The sequence below is a fragment of the Canis aureus genome, chromosome 28 (assembly GCF_053574225.1).
Source record: "Canis aureus isolate CA01 chromosome 28, VMU_Caureus_v.1.0, whole genome shotgun sequence".
NCBI lineage: Eukaryota > Metazoa > Chordata > Mammalia > Carnivora > Canidae > Canis > Canis aureus.
Window position 1 is genome coordinate 36899708 of NC_135638.1, and position 8224 is coordinate 36907931.

General features: G+C 38.1%; 1 pseudogene; it reads right to left on the minus strand.

The window, feature by feature from the left end:
* Positions 1 to 661: 661 nt before the first annotated feature.
* Positions 662 to 1496, minus strand: LOC144300269 (etoposide-induced protein 2.4 homolog pseudogene; annotated as a pseudogene).
* Between the last annotated feature and the right edge of the window lie 6728 nt (positions 1497 to 8224).

Consider the following 8224-nt stretch of genomic DNA (forward strand, 5'->3'; position numbering starts at 1 on the left):
GCCCTCTGTCAAAATTCTTTTTAGGCAGTTCAGGGGGAAATAAAGTAATTTTCATGAATCTACTGAGTTTTGATTGTTTTTTTTAAGTCAAAATGACCTTCATGCCAATGTGGCCTGTCTTAGGGCCACCTGTCCTTCACTCTTACAACAGAAAAACCAAAATAATGAATGTGTAAAATGTAACAGGCGGAATTACAAAATCCTTTCACCTGAGGGTGGTGGGGCATAGGAAGGTGAGGAGGAGCATAAATGGCAGAGGAAGAAAAAGAAAGTATCAAATCAGTCCAGATACAGAAACTGGCAAATGTTAGAAAGGTGCTGGGAGGAAATCTGGGGTCCTTTCAGGCTCAAGAAGAGTGTTAAAAATCCACACACAGTTGTCAGGAAGATTGTGCCTGATGTTCACTAGAGAGAAAAATCCCAATTCCTCAGAGAAAAGTTAATATACCATGAACCCCAGGTGAAGTAGGGCAAGGAGATCTGTGAAAAGAGCTGCCACAGGGTCCCTTTAATCCCATCCCTCCTCTCTGGGTATAGGCAGCTCAGGGGTGGGTGGTAGCCTGCCATTAACAGGAGACATATGCAGTGAAGAGAACTTCTCTGAGGAAGATTAGTGCTCAGGGCAGAGTATAGGTGGTCAGTCTTGTGGAAGAATCTTTGCTTAAGAAGCCCACCAAGAGGAGGTGCATGGGCTGTTTGCCATCCATTGAGTTGACATGAGTAAAAGAAGGAGGATAGAGAAGAGACAGCCACTGACAATGTACAGAGATTATATTCCTGTGAGGAGAGCCAAGGCAAACCATATCCAATCACTCTCTGACTGACAGTGACTGGTGTATTTTGATTCCTTTATTGAACTAAGATATTAAAAGCAGTAGAGTGAATAGACAGGGACATATGCAGAAGACTAACCAGCTGACCAAAATTATGGGTGGAAAAGAGACTCACAACATCCCCTGGATGAAGAAGAGAGTCAGCAGCAAACTGTTGAAGAGCATGTGACCAATTGTTTTGCTGATACTAGGGAATGGGGGAGGCTTTCTTCCTGATACCTCAAATGCCAGATCCACTATATCCTGAAGCCAAATGGCACTGACAACTTTGCTAAGGACTGATGGGGAGTACCCAAAGAACACGAAATTGATGTGAGAAAGAATTTCAGCCAAGACCAAACTTCTCCAGGAAGCCATGCATCACCCATAACTTGTGGTATTACTGATTGAAGCTCAGAAATAAATGCTTAATGAAACAAGTGGAGAACATACCAGAAAACTCCACCATTCCAGTAACAATACATGACTCTCTTTTTACTCTCTTTTTACTTCTGCACTAGGCTTGCTCTCTCCACTGTGCCAAGTCACTACGTTCCTTTCTCCAATACTGCTCCTTTCTTCCCGGATTTGAGCATCTAGCTTTGAGATGGCACAAATAGCCCAGACAGAAACTTTTATTCCCTTGACAAGGTCCTGGAGAAAGGTTTTGATGCCGTCCGCCATCTCTTCATCACCCATACTATCGACTATACAGAAGAAAGGGAAGAGTCCCTCCACCTTTCACCATGAAGGACATGGCAGCCCTGTCACTGGGGATTCAGCCCCAGTCTGGACCCTCACTCACTATAGGCTGCCCACTTTCTTCCCACCTGGTTGCTTCTCCTGTCAACTCATACCCAGGAGCACACTCCTTTTTCCTGATGGAGTGCTCAATGTTGGATCATTGGACCTCCTCCCTTTACTATCTGTACTGGTTCTGCTAGTGATCACACTATGGAGTACTGTAGAGTGCATTAGCATCATATATACTGATAACCCCAATGATGTTCTCAGGCACACCTCTCTCCTAAATGCCAGAGAATATATAGATAACTGCCTACTCAGCATCTCCATCTTACTACCTAATGGACACCTCAGAACTAACAAATTCACAATGAGATTCTCCCCCAAAACTCCCATAGACTCCCACCTCAGTTGAGGATATCTCCATACTTCCTATTTTTCAGCCTAAAAATCCAGGAGATACACTTGGCATCTTTTTTTCTTTCACGCACTGCATCTGATACATCAAGAGATACTGCTGATTCTAGCTTTCAAATATTCCTGAACTTCAACTTCTACTTCAAAAAGAGTGGCTGGGACCAGATTTATCTCCCTCCCACAAATAACTAGAAAACTGGCCAAATTATGTAAAACAATTGTTTCAAGATATTCGAAACCAGGCAGCACAGAACTGTGATCCCTGAGAGGAGAGAAACAAATAATGTGAGCCTACAGCTGACAGTAACTTCTGCCTAGAGATATATATTCTGACCACAGAGCAAGGAAGGGAATCCCAAGTGGAGTACAGCCATCTTGCTCATTTGAGGTGACAGATGGGAACTCAGACAGGTGGATGTGCCTGAAATAATCAAGGCAAATCATCAGAGAAGAGGGAACCACACAGAAAAAGTATTCCAGAAATTTGAATAGGTGTCCCCTTGAGCCTTTAGTGGAGTATTAATCTACAAATATGAGAAGTGAAACTCTATAAGTCCACACAAAGATAACTACTGGGAACTATGAGGTGAACAATTCGTATTTTAATTGTGTTTAGCAAGAGTACAAAGAATTTGCTGAAAACTTGGGGAAATCAGTAAAATTATTAGAAGGGCTAAATTAACTCTGGAGATAAGGATATCCTAGGATTGCCCTAACAAAGTTTTAAAATAATCTCCCCCCCCAAAGTATTATCATAATTTAGGGAAAACTTAATTGGTGCTCTCAAAGAAAACTAACATTTTTAAAGTAAAATAACAAAATCTAAACAATCAGCCTTGTAACATATGCAATGTTTGGCATCCAATTAAAAAAATACTAGACATAACAAAGAATTTGTAAATTATGAACCATACGTGGCAGGAAAATAAGTCAGAAATGATAGAAATGGTGGAATTAGGCAAGAACTTCAAGATAGCAATTATATACAACTTATAAATGTGCTAAAGGATTTATACTAAAACACCAACACAGTAAGGATGCGTATGTGTGTGTGTAAATGAAACTTCTAGAAATGACAAATGGAATGTATGAAATAAAATACTGGGTAAGATAGAATCAATACTGCAGAAGAAAAAATAACAGTGAATCTGAAAGCATAGCAATAGAAACTGTCTAACGTTAAGCTCATAGAAAAAAAAAGATTATAAAATAATGAAAAAGGGGACATCTGGGTGGCTCAGTTGGTTAAACATGTGCCTCCAGCTTAAGTCATGATCTTGGGGTTTTAGGATGGAACCACTGGTCAGAGTCCCTGCTCAGAGGGAAATCTGCTTCTCCATCTGCCTCTGCCCCTCCCCTCCCCCCACATGTGCCTGTGCACTCCCTCTTAAATAAATAAATAAAATCTTTTAAAAAACTAATGAAAACCCTCAGTGACCTGCAGGGCCTTATCAGGTGACCTAACATATGTTTAAATGAAGTCCCAGGAGACCTGGCAATGAGAGAGGGACAGAAATGGTACTTGAGGAAATAATAGTTGAAAAGTTTTTTAACAGTAGGAAAACTATAATTTACAGAATCAATATACTCAATGGAACCCAAACACAGTATGCATAACGAAAAAAATAACTGTTAATCTAGAGCTCAGTATCCAGAAAAATTTCGACCAGAAATGTGAAGATAAAATAAAGACTTCTCCATACCACCAAAAGCTGAGAGAATGTGCTAATAATAGATCTGCACATTAAAGGAAGTTCTTCCAAAACAAGGAAAATGTGAGCCAGTGGAAATGAGATTTGGGTAAATATAAAAGATTTTCTTATGTATATCTTCATACCTTTAAAAGAAAATTGAAAAAAAAAAGAAAAGAAAAGAAAATTGAAATCTCTGTAAGTCAGAGCTCAATAAATGTTAAATTTAAAGACATTTGTTTAAAAAACTAAGATTTATTGTAGGTTTTTTGTTTGTTTACAGAGACAGAGCGAGAGAGTTTGTGCACAGGGGGAGGTGCAGAGGAAGAGGGAGAGAATCCCAAGCAGGATGTTCAGTGGGGAGCCCAATGCAAGGCTCAATCTCATGACTTTTAGATCCCGGCCTGAGCCAAAATCAAGAGTTGGAGCTTAACCAACTGAGCCACTCAAACACCCCTGTATTGTAAGATTTCATACATATATAGAAATAACATATATGATAGAATGGATCAAAGAATGGGAGGGGAGAAATAGAAATATGCTCTGAGAATGTTCTTACTTTATACATAAATGGTTATAGCATTAGTTGAAAAATAGGCTAATAGATTAAAGATGCATATTGTAAACCCTAGTGCAACTGCTAAATAAATACAAGAACATACAGCTAAAATGCCAATAGTAGAAATAAAATTGAATATTAGAACATGCTAGATTATTCCATAATAAGGTGAAAGGAAGAAAAATAATGAAGGGTAGAAAGAAAAAATTAAAAACCATGGCAAATCGGTATATATAAACCAATCATATTTGATAATTACATTAAGTATAAATGTTAGAGAGGGTCTGGTTACAAAGGAACAGCATCAGAGAAGTTTGGGGGGGAGATAGAACTATACTGTACCTTGATTGTGGTGGTGGTTATTTAACCCTATGGATTTGTCATAAAACACATGAACTAAAAAAGTGAATTTTACTTTATGTATTTAATTAAATAAATTAAAAAAATAAAAGCAATGCTCAACATCATTAATTGTCTGGGAAATGAAAAATGAAGTTGCAATGTGGGGGTGCCAAGGTGGCTCAGACTCTTGATTTTAGCTCAAGTCATGATCTCAGGCTCATGAGATTGAGTCCCAAGTCTGGCTCCACACTCAGCATAGAATCTGCCTGAGATTCCATGTCTCCCATCTGTCTCTCCCCCTGTTCTCACAAACTCTATCTCTCAAAATAAATAAATAAAAATTTTAAAATAATAAAGTTGCAATGTGATACATTACATGCCCACCACAATGACAAAAATCAGAAAGACTCACAATGCCAAGTCTGGAGCAACTGGAACTCTCAATCACTACAGGTGAGAATGCCAGAAGGTACAGCTGCTCTGAAAGTTTACACTCTGAAAGTTTCTCATAAAATTAAATATACACCATGATCAGTAGTTCCTCTCCTACATGTTTAGTGAACAAAAATAAAAACTTTTATCCATACAAAGACTCACATACAACTATTCATTACAATTTTATCCATAATTGCCCCAAATTGGAAACAAATGTCCATCAACAGGTGAATGCAGAAAAAAAAATCATGTATAATGGAACACAATGATAAAAATGAAAAAACTGTTGATACATGCCACATTATAGGTGAATCTCAAAAAGAGACCAAAGGGCAGCCCTGGTGGCTCAGCAGTTTAGCGCCGCCTTCAGCCCAGGGCAGGATCCTGGAGACCCAGGATCAAGTCCCACGTTGGGCTCTCTGCATGGAGGCTGCTTCTCCCTCTGCCTGTGTCTCTGCCTCTCTCTCTCTCTGTATCTCTTATGAATAAATAAATAAAAATTTTAAAAACACACAGACCAAAGTAAAGTAAGACAGTAGGTAGGGCTGAAGGTCAAATGAAAGCCCGTCAGCCACAGTGCAGTGGAGAGAGATCAGTGGGTGGGAGGGGTGTGTAGCAAGGAATTCTGGAAGACACAGCCACAGTTGTGACTATGGATAACAACAAACTCGGTGTTTGCATTGTACTTGATTCTCGGAACATGAAGTATTAAAAGCAAGAGATCCGCATGGCCACTGTCTGAACAGATATACCCGTATTTATAGCTACACTTTTTGTTATTCTTAAGTAGAATTAGACAATTCAAAAACTTTAATTCTTGGATATAAATACAAATATATGTGTTGATTTTCTCATTAATTAGTCACTAACTCAACAAATAAAGAAGTCTTTGACTTCATTAATTTCCAGTCTAGTGAGGGAAATAGTGAGCACACAAAAACATATATAATAGTGGAGAGGGACAAGTGCTATATAGCACAAAAGAAAGCCATGCAAAGGAGAAAGATGGATGGGGGTGCTTTTTAGAGAGATATCAAGAGGAATTCAGCCACAAGGTGAGATTTGAATAGAGATATGAAGGCATAGAGGGGGCATTCTTATGGATACTTGGAGAAAAATCTTCTAAAAGGGACAGCAAGTGCAAAGGCCCTGAGATGCAAACTCAAGTAGAACAGATATTCTGTATGATAATTCTAATAGCTTTTTATTTTCTTCCCCCAAACTGAAATTCTTGGGGTGCTTTTTTAATAAAAAAGGTATCATTATAATGGCTCAATATTATCTGTGTAAAGGTACTTAAAGGAAGCACTATAAATTCTTGCAAAACTTACTCAAAATCAGAAGAGGTTTATTTCTGACTCAGCAATTGCTCTCTCCAGAAGATTGTGTTAATTACAATCAAAAAAATTCACAAAGGTTTATCAAATATTCATTTGTGATAAATCTGTGTTTTTCCTTAAGTATCTAACCAAATAAAGAGATAAATACATGAGGTCTAAGGTAGATATTTCAAGACAGAGAGGTTATTGTTTGTGTGTTGATAATGGAACTGATCAATTTCAATATATTGACTGAAATTAATCTTGTAATTCCTGTCTCTTGGACTTCATATGACTTGTATGGCCCTCAAAATTGCTCTCAGACCATACAATCCTTGGGAATCACACCCAAAAGGCAGATGGAGGAACTCTCGTCCAGGGATGAATGAGCAGAGTTACAAAGCACGTTGCCCCCAAAGTCAGAATTTAAGCCTGGGTCATCTGATGCCAATGCTTTTCCCTTTTTATTTTGAAGGTCTTTTAAAAAACAGAGCAATTGCTCTGTTGGGGATTTTCCCCAAAGATACAGATGCAGTGAAATGCTGGAACACCTGCACCCCAATGTTTATAGCAGCGATGTCCACAATAGCCAAACTGTGGAAGGAGCCTCGGTGTCCATCGAAAGATGAATGGATAAAGAAGATGTGGTCTCTGTATACAATGGAATATTCCTCAGCCATTAGAAACGATGAATACCCACCATTTGCTTTGACGTAGATGAAACTGGAAGGTATAATGCTGAGTGAAATAAGTCAATCGGAGAAGAACAAACATTATATGGTCTCATTCATGTGGGGAATATAAAAATTAGTGAAAGGGAATAAAAGGGTAAGGAGAGAAAATGAGTGAAATTATCAGTGAGGGTTACAGAACATGAGAGACACCTAACTCTGGGAAACGAACAAGGGGTAGTGGAAAGGGAGATGGGAGGGCAGTTGGGGTGACTGGGTAATGAGCACTGAGGGGGGCACTTGGTGGGATGAGCACTGGGTGTTATGCATATGTTGGCAAATTGAACTCCAATAAAAACTTTAAAAAAACAAATTTTGAAATATAAATATTTAGTTATAAGAACTTCTCTGAGGCACTTGCTTACAAGTCTTCTAGTAATATGATTTACAAATAGGTTACTTATTCCTTATAGTTATAATACATGTAGTATTACTCATAACATCTATCTACATCTCTTTTTTGCTGTGGCTGCCAATATTGTGGGGAGTGTTCTAACAGTACAGAAACTCATATTTGTGAAGAACTCATTGATACCAATAGAGCCTTTAAATAATGTAAAGATAAACATCATTGCTAATTACATTTGGATTTTCTATTTGAACTAACAGCACCTTTTTCTTGTTCTATTCAGTGTTTGAGACAGAAAAGGAAAGTGTCATGTCATTGGAGGTACTTCCTAAAAAGAGCAGCATTGTCTTGCTGCTGCCAAGTCCTGGAATCAGGACTCTGCCAATGCTACTAGCCATAGCATTTGACACATATGCACCTTCAGATTAAGCATGGTATAGACTCACAAAGTTCTATATCGGGAAATATTTTACTTATTGCATTGTAAGACACCAAAACCAGAGTCCCACAGGATCAAAGATTGGACCTGACCATATAGTTTTGAGTCAAAACTAGTATTTAGAACATTTATGTAACCATTTTGGAAAATGTCTTTCTGAAATTCCAATTTCAATATTAATCAAATCAAGTAAAAATGCTACTTCTTGTCTTAAAAATCTAGTTGAAAAAACTCCACCGCTTACTTTAGATATGAAAAGGAATAGAACTGCAGAGACATTGAACAGTCACAAATTAATCTGTTAGCTCCAAATATACTTTCAAATGAGCAAATAAAAGAAAATCTTATGATTCTAGATTATTGATTGTTTGGCTTTCTTTAGGCTT